The sequence below is a fragment of the Monodelphis domestica genome, chromosome X, assembly GCF_027887165.1.
Source record: "Monodelphis domestica isolate mMonDom1 chromosome X, mMonDom1.pri, whole genome shotgun sequence".
NCBI lineage: Eukaryota > Metazoa > Chordata > Mammalia > Didelphimorphia > Didelphidae > Monodelphis > Monodelphis domestica.
The window spans coordinates 42214765-42233582 of NC_077235.1; the positions used below are offsets into that span (position 1 = coordinate 42214765).

At 41.6% G+C, this 18818-nt stretch overlaps 1 long non-coding RNA gene across 2 annotated transcripts in view; it reads right to left on the minus strand.

The window, feature by feature from the left end:
* LOC103095441 (uncharacterized) overlaps positions 1–18818 on the minus strand; it is a 183408-nt gene that overhangs the window by 65366 nt on the left and 99224 nt on the right. The window contains exons 10-17 of one of the 2 annotated variants that reach the window (XR_008914645.1): positions 18535–18640; positions 8895–17788; positions 8055–8156; positions 7241–7313; positions 6365–6466; positions 5525–5626; positions 4711–4783; positions 3870–3942 (exon numbers count right to left, since the gene is read on the minus strand). This is a non-coding gene — a long non-coding RNA (uncharacterized LOC103095441). The remainder of the gene's footprint in view (positions 1–3869; positions 3943–4710; positions 4784–5524; positions 5627–6364; positions 6467–7240; positions 7314–8054; positions 8157–8894; positions 17789–18534; positions 18641–18818) is intronic. The other variant, XR_008914644.1, reaches the window with a different exon arrangement.

The window sequence follows — 18818 nt, forward strand, 5'->3', positions numbered from 1 at the left end:
TCTTTGGCTGGATCAAAGGGCAGGCAGTCTTTTATCGCCCTTTGGGCATAGTTCCGAATTGCTCTCCAGAATGGTTGGATCAATTCAAAACTCCACCAGCAATGAATTAATGTCCTGACTTTGACACATCCCTCCAGCATTCATTACTTTCCTTTGCTGTCATATTACCCAATCTGCTAGGGGTGAGGTGGTTCCTCAGAGTTGTTTTGATTTGCATCTCTCAGATTATAAGAGATTTAGAGCACTTTTTCATGTGCTTATTAATAATTTTGATTTCTTTTGCTGAAAACTGACTGTTTATGTCCCTTGCACATTTATCAATTGGAGAATGGCTTGATTTTTTGTACAATTGAATTAGCTCTTTATAAATTTGAGTAATTAGACCTTTGTCAGAGGTTTTTGTTATGAAGATTGTTTCCCAATTAGTTGCTTCCCTTCTCATTTTGGTTACATTGGTTTTGTTTGTAGAGAAATTTTAACTTGATGTAATCAAAATTGTTTATTTTACATTTTGTGACTCTTTTGATGTCTTGCTTGGTTTTAAAGTATTTTACTTCCCACACGTCTGACACGTATACTATTTTGTGTTCACCTGATTTACTTATAGTTTCCTTCTTTATGTTCAAATCATTCACCCATTCTGAGTTTATCTTGGTGTAGGGTGTGTGGTGTTGATCCAAACCCAATCTATCCCACGCTGTCTTCCAGTTTTCCAAGCAGTTTTTGTTAAATAGTGGGTTTTCGTCCCAGAAGCTGGGGTCTTTGGGTTTGTCATATACCTTGCTGAGGTTACTTAGCCCAAGTCTATTCCACTGATTCTCCTTTCTGTCTCTTAGCCACTACCAGATTGTTTGGATGACCACTGCTTTATAATAGAGATTGAGATCTTAGACTGCAAGGCCACCATCCTTTTTTTTCTTTATTTCCCTGGATATACTTGATCCTTTGTTCTTCCAAATTAACTTTGTTTTCTAAGTCAGTAAAAAAAATTTTTTGGAAGTTCAAAGGGTATAGCACAAAATAAATGAATAAGTTTGGGTAGGATGGTCATTTTTATTATATTGGCTCATCCCATCCATGAGCACTTAATGTTTTTCCAATTGCTCAAGTCTAGTTTTACTTGTGTGGAAAGTGTTTTATAGTTGTGTTCATATAGTTCCTGTGTTTGTCTTGGGAGATAGATTCCTAAGTATTTTATTTTGCCTAAGGTGATCTTGAATGGGATTTCTCTTTCTAATTCTTGCTGCTGAGATGTGTTGGAAATATATAGAAATGCTGATGACTTATGTGGGTTTATTTTGTATCCTGCAACTTTGCTAAAGTTGTTATTTCGACTAGCTTTTTGTTTGATTCTCTAGGATTCTTTAAGTAGACCATAATATCTTCAAAGAGCGATAATTTGGACTCCTCATTGTCTATTTTAATGCCTTCAATTTATTTTTCTACTCTAATTGCTACTGCTAGTGTTTCTAGTACAATGTTAAATAATAGAATTGATAATGGGCATCCTTGTTTCACTCCTGATCTTATTGGGAATGCATCTAGTTTATCCCCATTGCAGATGATGTTAGCTGGTGGTTTTAGATATATACTATTTATTTTTTTTAGGTATGACCCTTCTATTTCTATGCTTTCTAGTGTTTTTAATAGGAATGGGTGTTGTATTTTATCAAAGACTTTTTCTGCATCTATTGAGATAATCATGTGATTTTTTCTCTGTCTGCTTGTTGATATGTTAAATTATGTGGATGGTTTTCCTAATATTGAACCAACCCTCCATTCCTGGTATAAATCTTTTGCATCTAAATTAGGGAGATTGGTGTATAGTTTTCTTTCTCCATTTTTGAACAGCCAGGCTTTGGAATCAGTACCATGTTTGTGTCATAAAAGGAATTTGGTAGAACTCCCTCTTTACTTATTATGTCAAATAGTTTTTATAGTATTGGGATTAGCTCTTCTTTGAATGTTTGATAGAATTCACTTGTGAATCCATCAGGCCCTGGGGATTTTTTCTTAGGGAATTCTTTGTTGGCCTGTTGGATTTCTTTTTCTGATATGGGATTATTTAAGAATTCTATTTCCTCTTCTGTTAGTCTAGGCAGTTTGTATTTTTGTATATATTCATCCATATCCCCTAAATTGGTGTATTTATTGCCATATAATTGGGCAAAGTAGCTTCTAGTGATTGCCTTAATTTCCTCTTCATCGGAGGTGCTGTCCCCCTTTCCATCTGTAATGCTATTAATTTGCTTTTCTTCCTTCCTTTTTTAAATTAGATTGACCAGTACTTTGTCTATTTTGTTTGTTTTTTCAAAGTACCAGCTTCTTGTCTTATTTATTAAATCAATAGTTCTATCACTTTCGATTTTATTAATTTCACCCTTAATTTTTAGGATTTCTAGTTTGGTTTTCTGCTGGGGGTTTTTAATTTGATCGCTTTCAAGTTTTTTCATTTGCATTTCCAATTGATTGATCTCTGATCTCCCTAGTTTGTTAATATAAGCAATCAGGGATATGAATTTACCTCTGATTACTGCTTTGACTGCATCCCAAAAGGTTTGAAAGGATGTCTCGCCATTGTCATTTTCCTCGATGAAATTGTTAATTGTTTCTATGATTTCTTCTTTAACTAAACGATTTTGGAGTATCATATTGTTTAATTTCCAATTGGTTTTAGATTTGGTTTTCCATGTACCATTACTAATCATTATTTTTATTGCCTTGTGATCTGAGAAGGCTGCATTCATTATTTCTGCTTTTCTGCATTTGTGTGCTATGTTTCTGTGACCTAATGTATGGTCAATTTTTGTGAATGTGCCATGTGGTGCTGAGAAGAAGGTGTATTCCTTTTTATCCCTATTTATTTTTCTCCATATGTCTATTAATTCTAATTTTTCTAAGATTTCATTCACTTCTTTTACCTCTTTCTTATTTATTTTTTGATTTGATTTATCTAAATTTGATAATGGTTGGTTTAAGTCTCCCACTAATATGGTTTTACCGTCTATTTCCTCCTTCAATTCTCCTAGTTTCTCTATTAGAAATTTGGGTACTATACTATTTGGTGAGTACATGTTGATTAGTGATAATCCCGAAAGAGACATTCCTCACTCACTTGCTGTCCTGGTGAGCACTCTGAGCCCCTAATCTGGTTCCTTGGGGGAGGAGCGGAAAGGGCAGCTCAATTCACATTTTTCTGGAAACTTTTCCTCCTTCTTATAGTGTGGCAATGTTCAAACCCCACGTACCTTCATTTCTGTGGGGTATTGAAGAGTCCCTCCATTCCTCCAAAGATGATTTTTATGATCTTATGAGGTAGTCTATTTTGTTCAGTGCCAGGGAGAGGAAGCAATTTGCGACTAGATTGCAGCCATGTTTAACCAGAAGTCTGTTTCACTTTTAAAGGACCTTACAATGGGGTCTTGAATCATTTTTAATCCTTCATTAACTATTGCAACCCATCACCATGCCTTGAATATGCTTCCTCCTCACTTTGGTTCTCACTGAATGTATGGACGCTACTGGGGTCTGGTCTACGTCCCAGCAGGGTTAATCCTGCCAGCCATCAAATAACAAGTCCTTTCTAGTCCGGGGAAGGACTGACTGTTTTGGATGTGGGCTCAGGACAGAAAAGTGGAGAACTGGTTTCTAGTTCTCTGGTTAGGAGGCTAGAGTTCCATCTATCACCTCCCTGAACTGCTGATTGTTTGAGCAGCCATCCAGTTGGCCTGCTGCTAGGATCAATAACTGGTACTTCTTTGGATTTGGGAACAGGGACTTCCCTATTTCTTCTCCCTCAGTTTGATATGGATGGGAGGAGAGGAGTTGGAAGATCTCACATCAATCCATCACCTTGGATTCCCACTCACCTTTCTCTGAGTGTCACTGCTCACTGGGTTTCTCTCTAACACAATGACCAGGGGTATCCATGAGGTCACCTGTCTACAAGGAATTTGAGTAACGTCATATTTGATTTCAAAAGAATTCTATATACCCAGATATGGACCTGTGTGTGAGATTGGGAAGTCACTTCCATTCTCAGCCTGATTTACCAACTGGGGGTTTAACTGTGTGTTCAGAATTCCAAGGGTCTGTGACCTAAGCACTAGGGCTGGGTCTCCCAGGCAACCAACTCAGCATGCTAAGTGATGCATTTCCCTTAAAGCACACATCTGCCCATTTTTCTGCCTTACAACTACTCTCTAGAATAGAAACTCTTCTGTTTGGCTTTTTGAAGCAAATCACAACAGAGCCCCATGTGTCTTTCAGCCTTCATTAGCCATTGCTACCCAAACCCAGTCCCACCACAGTGCCTTGAATACTCTGCCTGCTCACTTTGGTTCTGACTGCATGTAAGGACTCTATATAGTTCTATGTCCCAACAGGGTTAATTCTGCCAGCCATCAAATAAGAAGTCCTATCTAGTCTGGGGAAGGACTGATTGTTTTGGACATGGGCTCAGGACAGATTAATGAAGGACTGGTTCCTAGTTCTCTAGGTCAGGAGGTTGGAGCTCCATCCATCACCTCTGTGGGCTACTGATTGTTTGAGCAGCCATCCCTTTGGCCTGGTTGCTAGGAACAATAAGTGGTACTTCTTTGGATTTGGTAACAGGGACTTCCCTATATCTTCTCCCTCAGTTTGATATGGATGGGAGGAGAGGAGTTGGAGATCTCACCTCAATCAATCACCTTGGAGTCTCCCACTCACCTTTCTCTGAGTGTCACTACTGGCTGGGTTTCTATAGAACACAGTCACCAGGGGTATCCATGAGGTCACCTGTCTACAAGGAATTTGAGTAGCGTCATTTTTGATTTCAAAAGAATTCTATATAACCAGCTATGGACCTGTGTGTGAGCATAAGGAAGTCTCTTTCTTTCTCAGCCTCATCTACCAACTGGTCGTTTCACTGTGCATTCCAGATTCCAGGGGTCTGTGACCTAACCCCAAGTCTGGGTCTCCCAGGCAGCCAACCAGACATGCTAAGTGCTGCATCTCTCTTAAAGCTCACATCAGCCCATTTTTCTTCCTTAGTCACAATTACTCTCTAGTATAGAAACTCTTCTGTTTGGCTTTTTGAAGAGCATCACAACGGAGCCCCAAAGTGTCTTTCATCCTTCAATAGCCTTTGCCACCCAAGTCCAGTCCCACCACCATGCCTAGAATACCTTACCTCCTCAGGTTAGTTCTGATTAAATGCAAGATCCTTTGTAGGTCCCAGTCCCAGCAGGGTTAATCTTATCAGCCATCAAATAACAGGTTCTATCTAGTCTGGGGATGGACTGACTGTTTTGGAAGTGGGCTCAGGGTAGCTAAGTGGAGGACTACTTTCTAGTTCTCTAGGTTAGGATGCTGGAGCTCCATCCATCACCTCTGTGGGCTGCTGATTCTTTGAGCAGCCATCCCTTTGGCCTATCTGCTGGGATCAATACCTGGTACTTCATTGGTTTTCAAAACGGGGACTTCTCTATTTCTTCTCACTAGGTTTGATATGGACGTGAGGACAGGAGTTGGAAAATCTCACCTTCATCCATCACCTTTGGAGTCCCCCACTAACTATCCTCTGAGTGCTGCTGCTCAATGGGTTTCCCTTGAACACTGTGACCAGGGGGATCCATGAGGTCACCTGTCAACAAGGAACTTGAGTAAGTAAAGTCATGTTTGATTTCAAAAGTCTTCTGTATAACCAGCCATGGACCTGTGTGTGAGCATTGGGAGGCCACTTCCCTTCTCAGCATCATCTACCAACTGAGGGTTTCACTGTGTGTCCAGATTCCAAGGGTCTGTGACCTGGGCACTAGGTCTGGGTCTCCCAGGCAACCAGCCCAACATTCTAAGTGATGAATCTCCCTTAAAGTGCCCATTGGCACATTTTATTTCCTTACTCACAACTACTCTATAGTATAGAAACTCTTCTGTTTGGCTTTTTAAAGCTCCCCATAATGGGGTTCCTACTTATCTTTCAGCCTTCATTAGCCATTGCTACCCAAACCCAGTCCCACCACTATGCCTCGAATACTCTGCCTCCTAACTTTGGTTCTGACTACATGTAAGGATCCTATGGAGGTCTACATCCCAACATGGTTAATTCTGCCAGCCATCAAATAACAAGTCCCACCTAGGCTAGGGAAGGACTGACTATTTTTGACATGGGCTCATGACAGATAAATAGAGGACTGGTTTCTAGTTCTCTAGTTATGAGGCTGGAGCAAAATCCATCACCTCTGTGAGCTACTGATTATTTGAGCAGCCATCCCTGCTAGGATCAATAACTGGTAATTCTTTGATTCTGGGAATAGGGACATCCCTATTTCTTCTCACTAGGTTTGATACTGATGGGAGGAGAGGAGTTGGAAGATCTCACCTCCATCCATCACCTTTGGAGTCCCCCACTCACTATCCTCTGAGTGCTGCTGCTCACTGGGTTTCCCTCAAACATTGCAACCATGGGGATCCATGAGGTCACCTGTCAACAAGGAACTTGAGTAAAGTCATGTATGAATTCAAATGTCTTCTGTATACCAAGCCATGGACCTGTGTGTGAGCACGGGGAAGCCACATCCCCATAGGAGCCTCATCTACCAACTGAAGGTTTCACTGTGTCTTCCAGATTCCCAGGGTCTATGACCTCAGCACTAGGGCTGGGTCTCCCAGACAACCAACCCAACATGCTAAGTGATGCATTTCCCTTAAAGCGCACATCTGCCCATTTTTCTGCCTTACAACTACTCTCTAGAATAGAAACTCTTCTGTTTGGCTTTTTGAAGCGAATCACAACAGAGCCCCATGTGCCTTTCAGCCTTCATTAGCCGTTGCTACCCAAACCCAGTCCCACCACAATGCCTTGAATATTCTCCCTGCTCACTTTGGTTCTGACTGCATGTAAGGACTCTATGTAGTTCTATGTCCCAACAGGGTTAATTCTGCCAGCCATCAAATAAGAAGTCCTATCTAGTCTGGGGAAGGACTGATTGTTTTGGACATGGGCTCAGGACAGATTAATGAAGGACTGGTTCCTAGTTCTCTAGGTCAGGAGGTTGGAGCTCCATCCATCACCTCTGTGGGCTACTGATTGTTTGAGCAGCCATCCCTTTGGCCTGGTTGCTAGGAACAATAAGTGGTACTTCTTTGGATTTGGTAACAGGGACTTCCCTATATCTTCTCCCTCAGTTTGATATGGATGGGAGGAGAGGAGTTGGAGATCTCACCTCAATCAATCACCTTGGAGTCTCCCACTCACCTTTCTCTGAGTGTCACTACTGGCTGGGTTTCTATAGAACACAGTCACCAGGGGTATCCATGAGGTCACCTGTCTACAAGGAATTTGAGTAGCGTCATTTTTGATTTCAAAAGAATTCTATATAACCAGCTATGGACCTGTGTGTGAGCATAAGGAAGTCTCTTTCTTTCTCAGCCTCATCTACCAACTGGTCGTTTCACTGTGCATTCCAGATTCCAGGGGTCTGTGACCTAACCCCAAGTCTGGGTCTCCCAGGCAGCCAACCAGACATGCTAAGTGCTGCATCTCTCTTAAAGCTCACATCAGCCCATTTTTCTTCCTTAGTCACAATTACTCTCTAGTATAGAAACTCTTCTGTTTGGCTTTTTGAAGAGCATCACAACAGAGCCCCAAAGTGTCTTTCATCCTTCAATAGCCTTTGCCACCCAAGTCCAGTCCCACCACCATGCCTAGAATACCTTACCTCCTCAGGTTAGTTCTGATTAAATGCAAGATCCTTTGTAGGTCCCAGTCCCAGCAGGGTTAATCTTATCAGCCATCAAATAACAGGTTCTATCTAGTCTGGGGATGGACTGACTGTTTTGGAAGTGGGCTCAGGGTAGCTAAGTGGAGGACTACTTTCTAGTTCTCTAGGTTAGGATGCTGGAGCTCCATCCATCACCTCTGTGGGCTGCTGATTCTTTGAGCAGCCATCCCTTTGGCCTATCTGCTGGGATCAATACCTGGTACTTCATTGGTTTTCAAAACGGGGACTTCTCTATTTCTTCTCACTAGGTTTGATATGGACGTGAGGACAGGAGTTGGAAAATCTCACCTTCATCCATCACCTTTGGAGTCCCCCACTAACTATCCTCTGAGTGCTGCTGCTCAATGGGTTTCCCTTGAACACTGTGACCAGGGGGATCCATGAGGTCACCTGTCAACAAGGAACTTGAGTAAGTAAAGTCATGTTTGATTTCAAAAGTCTTCTGTATAACCAGCCATGGACCTGTGTGTGAGCATAGGGAGGCCACTTCCCTTCTCAGCATCATCTACCAACTGAGGGTTTCACTGTGTGTCCAGATTCCAAGGGTCTGTGACCTGGGCACTAGGTCTGGGTCTCCCAGGCAACCAGCCCAACATTCTAAGTGATGAATCTCCCTTAAAGTGCCCATTGGCACATTTTATTTCCTTACTCACAACTACTCTCTAGTATAGAAACTTTTCTGTTTGGCTTTTTAAAGCTCCCCATAATGGGGTTCCTACTTATCTTTCAGTCTTCATTAGCCATTGCTACCCAAACCCAGTCCCACCACTATGCCTCGAATACTCTGCCTCCTAACTTTGGTTCTGACTACATGTAAGGATCCTATGGAGGTCTACGTCCCAGCATGGTTAATTCTGCCAGCCATCAAATAACAAGTCCCATCTAGTCTAGGGAAGGACTGACTATTTTTGACATGGGCTCATGACAGATAAATAGAGGACTGGTTTCTAGTTCTCTAGTTATGAGGCTGGAGCAAAATCCATCACCTCTGTGAGCTACTGATTATTTGAGCAGACATCCCTGCTAGGATCAATAACTGGTAATTCTTTGATTCTGGGAATAGGGACATCCCTATTTCTTCTCACTAGGTTTGATACTGATGGGAGGAGAGGAGTTGGAAGATCTCACCTCCATCCATCACCTTTGGAGTCCCCCACTCACTATCCTCTGAGTGCTGCTGCTCACTGGGTTTCCCTCAAACATTGCAACCATGGGGATCCATGAGGTCACCTGTCAACAAGGAACTTGAGTAAAGTCATTTATGAATACAAATGTCTTCTGTATACCCAGCCATGGACCTGTGTGTGAGCACGGGGAAGCCACATCCCCTATGAGCCTCATCTACCAACTGAAGGTTTCACTGTGTCTTCCAGATTCCCAGGGTCTATGACCTCAGCACTAGGGCTGGGTCTCCCAGACAACCAGCCAAACATTCGAAGTGATGGGACTCCCTTAAAGTGCCCATCTGCCCATTTTATTTCCTTACTCACAACTACTCTCTAGTTTAGAAACCCTTCTGTTTGGCTTTTTAAAGTGCCTCTGAATGCGGCAACAACTTATCTTTCAGTCTTCCTTAGCCATTGTAAAGCAAGCCGAATCCCACCACTATGTCTCAATTACCCTGCCTCCTCACTTTGGTTCTGACTGCATGTTAGGACCCTATGAACGTCAACGTCCCAACAGGATTAATTCTGTCAGCCATCAAATAACAAGTCCTATCTAGTCTGGGGAAGAACTGAATGTTTTGGATGTGGGCTCAGGACAGATTAGTGCCGGACTGGTTTCTAGTTCTCTTGTTTAGGTTACTGGAGTTCCATCCATCACCTCTGTGGGCTGCTGATTGTTTGAGCATTTATCCCTCTGTCCTGTCTGGTAGGATCAATAATGGTACTTCTTTGGATTTGGGAACAGGAACTTCCAAATTTCTTCTCCCTCGTTTTGATATGGATGGGAGGAGGGGAGTTGGAAGATCTCACATCCATCAATCACCTTGAAGACCCCCCACTCACCTTTCTCTATGTGCTGCTGCTCCCTGGGTTTCTATAGAACACTGTGACCAGAGGGTTCCATGAGATCACCTGTCTACAAGAATTTGAGTAACGTCATGTTTGATTTCAAATGTCTTCTGTATGTGGATAGTGGTTTTCCTCATAGATACCACCAAGTTATTCAGGGTCATTATACTGCCACTAATGGAGAAGTCCATTACATGTGATTGTACCACAGTGTTTCAGTCTCTGAGTACAGTGTTTTCCTGGTTTTGCTCCTCTCGCTCTGCATCACTTCCTGGAGGTTGTTCCAGTCCCCATGGAATTCCTCCACTTTATTATTCCTTTGAGCACAATAATATTCCATCACTAAAATATACCACAATTTGATCAGCCATTCCCCAATTGAAGGGCATCCCCTCATTTTCCAATTTTTTGCCACCACTAAGTGCACAGCTATGAATATTTTTTACGTGTCTTCTTCTTTATTGTCTCTTTGGGGTACAAACCCAGCAGTGCTATGGATGGATTAAAGGGCAGTCTTTTATCGCCCTTTGGACATAGTTCCAAATTGCCCTCCAGAATGGTTGGATCAATTCACAACTCCACCAGCAATGAATTAATGTCCTGACTTTGCCACATCCCCTGCAGCATTCTTTACTTTCCTTTGCTGTCATGTTAGCCAATCTGCTAGGTGTGAGGTGATACCTCAGAGTTGTTTTGATTTGCATTTCTCTGATTATAAGAGATTTAGAACACTTTTTCATGTACTTATTAATACTTTTGATTTCTTTAACTGAAAATTTCCTATTCAAGTCCCTTGCCCATTTATCAATTGAAGAATGGCTTGAGTTTTTATAGAACTGATATAGCTCTTAATAAATTTGAGTAATTAGACCTTTGTTCTGACCTTTGTTCTTACTTTTATAATGAGGATTCTTTCCCAATTTGTTTCTTCCTTTATAATTTTGGACGCATTAATTTTGTTTTTAAATTTTTTTAATTTAATGTAATCAAAATTAGTGTTTTTATATTTTGTCATTTTTTTCAAGCTCTTGCTTGGTTTTGAAGCCTTTCCTTTCCCAAAGATATGACATGTGAACTATTCTATGTTCACCTAATTTGCTTATAATTTCTTTCTTTGTATTCAGGTCATGTACCCATTCTGAGTTTATCTTGGTGTAGTGTGTGAGATGTTGATCCAAACCTAATCTCTCCTATACTGTCTTCCAATTTTCCCAGCAGTTTTTATTAAATAGTGGAGTTTGGTCCCCAAAACTGGGATCTTTGGGTTTAGCATAGACTGTCTGGCTGAGGTCATTTACACCAAGTCTATTGAACTGATCCTCCTTTCTTTTAGCCAAGACCAAACTGTTTTGATGACAGCTGCTTTATAGTATAGTTTGATATCTGGTCCTGCAAGTCCTCCTTCTTGTGCATTTTTTTCATGATTTCCCTAGATATCCTTTTTTTCCCCTTCCAAATGAACTTCATGTTTTTTTCTAACTCAGAAAAGAAAGTTTTTTGGTAGTTCAATGGGTATAGCACTAAATAAGGGAATTTGTGTAGTATTGTCATTTTAATTATGTTAGCTTGTTCCACTCATGTGCAGTCAATGGTTTTCCAATTGTTTAGTTTTTGTGTGTGTGTGTGTGGAGAGTGTTTTGTAGTTGTATTCATATAGATCCTGTGTTTGTCTCGACAGATAGATTCCTAAGTATTTTATATTGTCTAGGGTGATTTTAAGTGGAATTTCTCTTTTTAATTCTTGATGCTGAGCTGTGTTGGAAATATATAGAAATGTTGATGACTTATGCAGGTTCATTTTGTATCCTGAAACTTGGCTAAAAATGTTTCGACTAGCTTTTTGTTTGATTCTCTAGGATTCTTTAAGTAAACCATCATATCATCCGCCAAGATTGATTAAGTGGGTCTCCTCATTGCCAATTTTAATACCTTCAATTTCTTTTTCTTCTCTAATTGCTACTGCTAGTGTTTCTAGTACAATGTTAAATAATAGAGGTGATAATGGGCATCCTTGTTTCACCTCTGATCTGATTGGGAAGGCTTCTAGTTTATCCCCATTGCAGATGATGTTTGCTGATGGTTTTAGATATATGCTATTTATTATTTTTAGGAGAGACCCTTCTATTCCTATACTTTCTAGTGTTTTCAATAGGAATGGGTGTTCCATTTCATTAAAGGCTTTTTCTGGATCTATTGAGATAATCATCTGTTTTTTTTTTCAGTTTGCTTGTTAATATGGTCAATTATGTGCATGGTTTTCCTAATAATGATCCATCCTTGCATTCCTGGTATGAATCCTACCTGGTCATAGTGAATAACCCTTGGTATGGCTTGCTGGACACTTTTTGCTAGTATCCTATTTAAGATGTTTGCATCTCTATTCATTAAGAAGATTGGTTTATAGTTTTCTTTCTCTGTTTTTGACCTGCCTGGCTTTGGGATCAGTACCATGTTTGTGTCATAAAATGAATTTGGTAGAACTCCTTCTTTGCTTATTGTCAAATAGTTTGTATAATATTAGGATTAGTTGTCCTTTGAATGTTTGATTGAATTCATTGGTGAATCTATCTGGACGTGGCGATTTTTTCTAAGGGAGTTTTTTGATAGCTTGTTCAATTTCTTTTTCTCATATGGGATTGTTTAGGAAATTTATTTCTTCCTCTGTTAGTCTAGGCAATTTATATTTTTGTAAGTATTCACCCATATCACCTAGATTCTCATATTTGTTGCCGTGTAATTGGGCATAGTAGTTTTAAATGATTGCCTTAATTTCCTCTTCAATAGAGGAGAAGTCTCCCTTTTTGTCTTTGATACTGTCAATTTGGTTTTTTTCTTTCCTTATTTAAATCAGACTGACTAGTACTTTGTCTCTTTTATTTGTTTTTTTCAAAGTACCAGCTTCTAGTCTTATTTATTAAATCAATAGTTCTTTGACTTTCAATTCTATTAATTTATCCTTTGATTTTTAGGATCTCTAATTTAGTCTTCATCAGAGGATTTTTAATTTGTTCACTTTCTAATTTTTTTTATTTGTATGCCTAATTCATTGACCTCTGCCCTTCTTAATTTGTTAATATATAAATTCAATAATATAAATTATCCCCTGAGTACTTCTTTGGCTGTATCCCATAGGTTTTAAAAGGATTTCTCATCATTTTCTTTTTCTTAAATGAAGTTATTAATTGTTGCAACGATTTGTTCTTTAATCGGTTTTTGAGAATTGTATTGTTTAGTTTCCAATTAATTTTTGATTTACCTCTCCATGATCCCTTACTAATTCTTATTTTCATTGCATTGTGATCTGAGAAGGTTGCATTTATTATTTCTGCAGTTTTCCAATGTTTTTATGCCCTAATACATGGTCAATTTTTGTGAATGTGCCATGTGCTGCTGATGAGGTGTATTCCTTTTTGTCCCTATTTATTTTTCTCCACATGTCTACTGACTCTAATTTTTCCAAGATTTCATTCACATCTCTTATCTCTTTCTGATTTATTTTTTTGGCTTGATTCATCTAGTTCAGATAGAGGAAACTAGTATAATTTTTCTATCTATTTCATCCTTGAGTTCCACTAGTTTCTCCTTAAGAAATTTGGATACTATGCCATTTGGTGCATACATGTTGAGTACGGACATTTCCTCATTATCTATACTGCCTTTTTTCAGGATGTAATTACCTTCCCTATCTCTTTTAACTAGATCTGTTTTTCCGTTGCCTTTGTCAGATATCATGATTGCGACTCCTGCCTTCTTTTTATCAGTTGACGCCCAATAGATTTGGCTCCATCATCTTACTTTCACCCTATGAGTATCTACATTACTCATGTGTGTTTCTTGTAGACACTGTATGGTAGAGTTTTGGATTCTTATCCACTCTTCTATTTGCTTGTGTTTTATGGGTGAGTTCATTGCATTCACATTCAGAGTTATGATTACTATGTATTTCCCAGCATTTTGATTCCTACTCCTGGTCCTGCCTTTCCTTCTTTCACTATTTCCTTTTACACCAATGTTTGGGTTAATCAGTCCCCTTAGTTCCCACCCTTATTTTACTTCCTTTTCTACCCCTCTCCCTTCTTATTCCCCCACTTATTTTCTCTGTAGTCTTTCTAAAATTACCACCCCACCATCTCCCTCCCTTGTACTGCTTTCCTCCCCACCAATCTGTTTGTTACCCTTCTACTACCCTATAGGGCACAAATCTATTCACTTTCCCAATGCAATGGATTGTCAGAGGTCTTGTGTTATGGGCAGTTTTTCTGTGGATTTAAGTGGCAATGTTTTTTGCCCCAGGCTGGTTCTTCCCTGACTCTGTGGTTTATTGCCAGCCAGCCCTCATGCTCTGTGGTCTCTTCTCTCTTTTGTGCAGGAGTCTCCTGTAATACCGCTCTGAGGAGTAGTTTCCTGGTAGCCTCTGTCAGTTTCCAAGGACCCTGGCGTGCCCCCCCTCACTACAGCGAGGAGCGGAGCTTTGGCCTCAGGCAGTTTCTACAGTTTCTAGGGTCTCCACAGTGTTCGCATTTTGCAAGGGCTCCCTCTGTCTGCTCCATGTCTAGTGCACAGAGTTCTTCAGTGAAACCGCCCTGAGGGGTAGTTCCTTGGCAGTCCTTGTTAGATCCCAAGGACCATGGTGTCCCCCCCCCCCAGAGACACTCCTCACTCACTAGCTGTCTCCAGTGAGCGTGCTGGCCCCTACTCTGGTCCTTGGGGGATGTGGGGGATGGCAGCTCAGTTCATGATTTTGTGCAGGCTTTTTCTCCTTCTCATAGTGTGGAAATGTTCTAAACCCAAGTACCTTCGTTGCTGTGGCCATCTGGAGAGTTACTCCGTTCTTCCAAGGATGATTTTTATGCTCTTTTGAGGTGGTCTATTTCATTCTGTGTCAGGGGAGAGGAAGCAATTCATGTATAGATTGCAGATATGTTTACCTGCAAGTCCTCCTGATTGGGTTTTTAAAGCACCTCACAAAGAGGTCCCAACTTGTCTTTCCGCCTTCATTAGCCTTTGCTACCCAAGTCCAGTCCCACCACCATGCCTAGAATACATTACCTCCTCAGGTTCATTCTAATTGCATGCAAGGTTCTATATAGATCCCGGTCACAGCAGGATTAATCCTGCCAACCATCAAATAGCAGGTTCTATCTAGTCTGGGGAAGGACAGACTGTTTTGGACACCGGCTCAGTACAGTTAAGTGGAGGACTGGTTTCTAGTTCTTTAGGTTAGGAGGCTAGTGCTCCTTCCATCACATCTGTGGGATGCTGATTGTTGAGCAGCCATCCCTTTGACCTATCTGCTAGGATCAATAAGTGGTACTTCTTTGGATTTGGGAACAGGGACTTCCCAATTTCTTCCTCCTCTGTTTGATATGAAGAGAAGAGTGGGGAAATTTCAGCCCCTTCCATCACCTTTGGAATCCTCAATTCACTGTCCTCTGAGTATTGCTGCCTGCTGGGGTTCTCTTGAACACTGTGACCATGTTGATCCACAAGTTCACCTGTCTACAAGGAATTTGATTATAGTCATGTTTGATTTTAAAAGACTTCTATATACCCAGCCATGGACCTGTGTGTGAGCATAAGGATGCCACATCCACTGTCAGCCTCATCTACCAACTGAAGGTTTCATGGTGTGTTCTAGATTCCAAGTGTCTATGACGTCAGCACTAGGGCTTGGCCTCTCAGGCAACCAACACAACATTCTATGTTATAGATCTCCCTTAAACTGCAAATCTGCCCATTTTAAATCCTTACTCATAACTATGGTCTCTAGGATAGAGACTCTTCTATTTTGCTTTTAAGGAACCTTGCAACTGGTTCCCAACTTATTTTTCAGCCTTCATTTGACATTGCTACACACCACCGGGGCCTCATTATGATCACTCCTCACTTTGTGTCTGACTGCATGGAAAGATCCTATGTAGGTGCAGGTCTCAGCAGGGTTAATCCTGCCAGTCATCCAAAAACAAGTCCTATCTAGTCTGGGGAAGGACTGACTGTTTTGGACATGGGCCCAGAACAGATAAGTAGAAGACTGCTTTGTAGTTCTCTAGGTTAGGAGGCTGGAGCTCTATCCATCACCTCTGTGAGCTACTGATTATTTCAGCAGCCATCCCTTTGGCCTGTCTACTAGGATCAATAAGGTGTACTTCTTTAGATTTGGGAATAGAGACTTCCCTATTTCTTATCCCTCAGTCTGATATGGATGGGAGGAGAGGAGTGGGAAGATCTCACCTCCATCCATCACATTTGGAGTCCCTCATTCACTTTCCTCTGAGTGCTGCTGCTTGCTGGGGTTCCCTCAAACACTGTGACCAGGAAGATCAATGAGAGCACCTGTCTACAAGAAATTTGTTTAAAGTCATATTGGATTTCAAAAGACTGCTATATAGCCAGCGATGGACCTGTGTGTGAGCATAGGGAAGTCACTTTACTTCTCAGCTTCAACTACCAACTGGGTGTTTCATGGTGTGTTCAGGATTCCAAGTGTCTGTGACCTCAGCACTAGGGCTAGGTCTCCCAGCCAACCAAACCAACATTCTAAGTGATGGATCTCCCTTAAAGTGCACATTTGCCCATTTTTCTTCCTTCCTTACAACTACTCTCTAGTGTAGATACTCTTCCATTTGCCTTTTTAAAGCTCCTCACAATGGGGTCCCAACTTATCATTTAGCCTTTATTAGCCATTGCTACCCAAGCCAAGTCCCACCACTATGACTCAAATACTCTGCCTCCTCACTTTGGTTCTGACTGCATGTAAGGAATCTATGAATATCTACGTCTCAAAAGGGTTAATTATTCCAGCCATCAAATAAAAAGTCCTATCTAGTCTGGGGAAGGATTAACTGTTTTGGACTTGGGCTCAAGTCAGATAAGTGGAAGACTGGTTTCTAGTTCTCTAGGGTAGGAGGCTGGAGATCCAACCATTACCTCTGTTGGATGCTGATTGTTTGAGCAGGCATCCCTTTGGCCTGGCTGCTAGGATCAATAACAGGTAACATTTTGGTTTTCAGAACAAGGGCTTCCCTATTTCTTCTGCCTCGGTTTGATATGATGGGGAGGCAAAGAGTGGGAAGATCTCACCTCCATCCATCACCTTTGGAGTCCCCCACTCACTGTCCTCTGAGTGCTGCTGCTTGCTGGGTTTCCCTCGAACACAGCAACCAGGGGGATCCATGAGGTCATCTGTCTACAATGAATTTGATTTCAAAAGTGTTCTGTATACCCAGCCATGGACCTCTGTGTGAGCATAGGGAAGCCTCTTCCCTTCTCAGCCTCATCTACCAACAGAGGATTTCACTGTGTGTCCCAGATTCCAGGGGTCTGTGACCTCAGTACAAGGGCTTGGTCTCCCAGGAAACCAACTCAAGATTCTAAGTAATGGATCTCCCTTAAAGTCCACATCTGCCCATTTTTCTTCCCTACTCACTACTACTCTCTACTAAAGAAACTTCTGTTTGGCTTTTTGAAGCGCATCACAAAGGAGCTCCAATGTGTTTTTCATCTTTCAATAGCCTTTGCTACCCAAGCGCAGTCCCACTACCATGCCTAGAATACATTACCTCCTCAGTTTGGTTCTGATTACATGCAAGCTCCTATGTTGGTCCCTGTCCCAGCAGGGTTAATCTTGCCAGCCATCTAATAGGTTCTAGCTAGTCTGGGGAAGGACTGACTGTTTTGGACATGGGCTCAGAACAGATAAATAGAAGACTGCTTTGTAGTTCTCTAGTTTAAGAGGCTGGAGCTCCATCCATCACCTCTGTGGGCTTCTGATTGTTTGAGCAGCCATCCCCTTTGCCTGTTTTCTAGGAACGATAACTGGTATTTCTTTGGTTTTGGGAATAGGGACTTCCCTATTTCTTCTCACTAGGTTTGATATGGATGGGAGATGAGGAATTGGAAGATCTCACCTCCATCCATCACCTTTGGAGTCACCCACTCACTATCATCTGCGTGCTTTTGCTCACTGGATTTCCCTCAAACACTCACCAGGGGAATCCATGAGCTCACCTGTAAACAAGGAAATTGAGTAAAGTCATGTTTGATTTAAATGTCTTCTGTATACCCAGCATTGTACCTGTGTGAGAGCATGGGGAATCCACTTCCTCTCTGAGCCTAATCAACCAACTGAAGGTTTCACTGTGTGTTCCAGATTCCAAGGATCTGTGACCTGTGCGCTATGGCTCGGTCTCCCAGGCAACCAGCTCAGCCTTCTAAGTGATGAATCTCCCTTAAAGTGCCCAATTACCCATTTTATTTCCTTACTCACAACTACTCTCTAGTATAGAAACCATTCCGGTTGGCTTTTTAAAGCTCCCCAAAACAGGGTCCCAAGTTAACTTTCAGCCTTCATTAGCTATTGCCAACCAAGCCCAGTCCCACCACTATGCCTTGAATAGTCTGCCTCCTCTCTTTGGTTCTGACGGCATGTAAGGACCCCTTGTAGGTCTACATCCCAACATGGTTAATTCTGCCAGCCATCAAATAACAAGTCCTATCTAGTCTGGGGAAGGACTGACTGTTTTGGACATGGGCTCAGGACAGATAATTGGAGGACTGGTTTCTAGTTCCCTAGGATAGGAGGCTGGAAATCCAACCATCACCTCTGTGGGATGCTGATTTTTTGAGCAGGCATCCCTTTGACCTGTATGCTAGGATCAATAACAGGTACCTTTTTGTTTTCGGAGCAGGGATTTCCCTATTTCTTTCCTCCTCTGTTTGATATGGAGAGCAGGAGAGGATTTGTAAGATCTTACCTCCATCCATCACCTTTGGAGTCCCCCACTCACTATCCTCTGAGTGTTGCTGCTCGCTGGGTTTCCCTTGAACACTGTGACCAGGAGGATCCATGAAGTCACCAGTCTACAAGGAATTTGAGTCAAGTCATGTTTGATTTCAGAAGAATTCTGTATTCCCAGCGATGGACCTGTATGTGAGCATAGGGAGGCCACTTCCCTTCTCAGCCTCATCTACCAACTGGGGGTTTCACTGTCTGTTCCAGATTTCAGTGGTCTGTCACCTCAGAACTAGGGCTGGATCT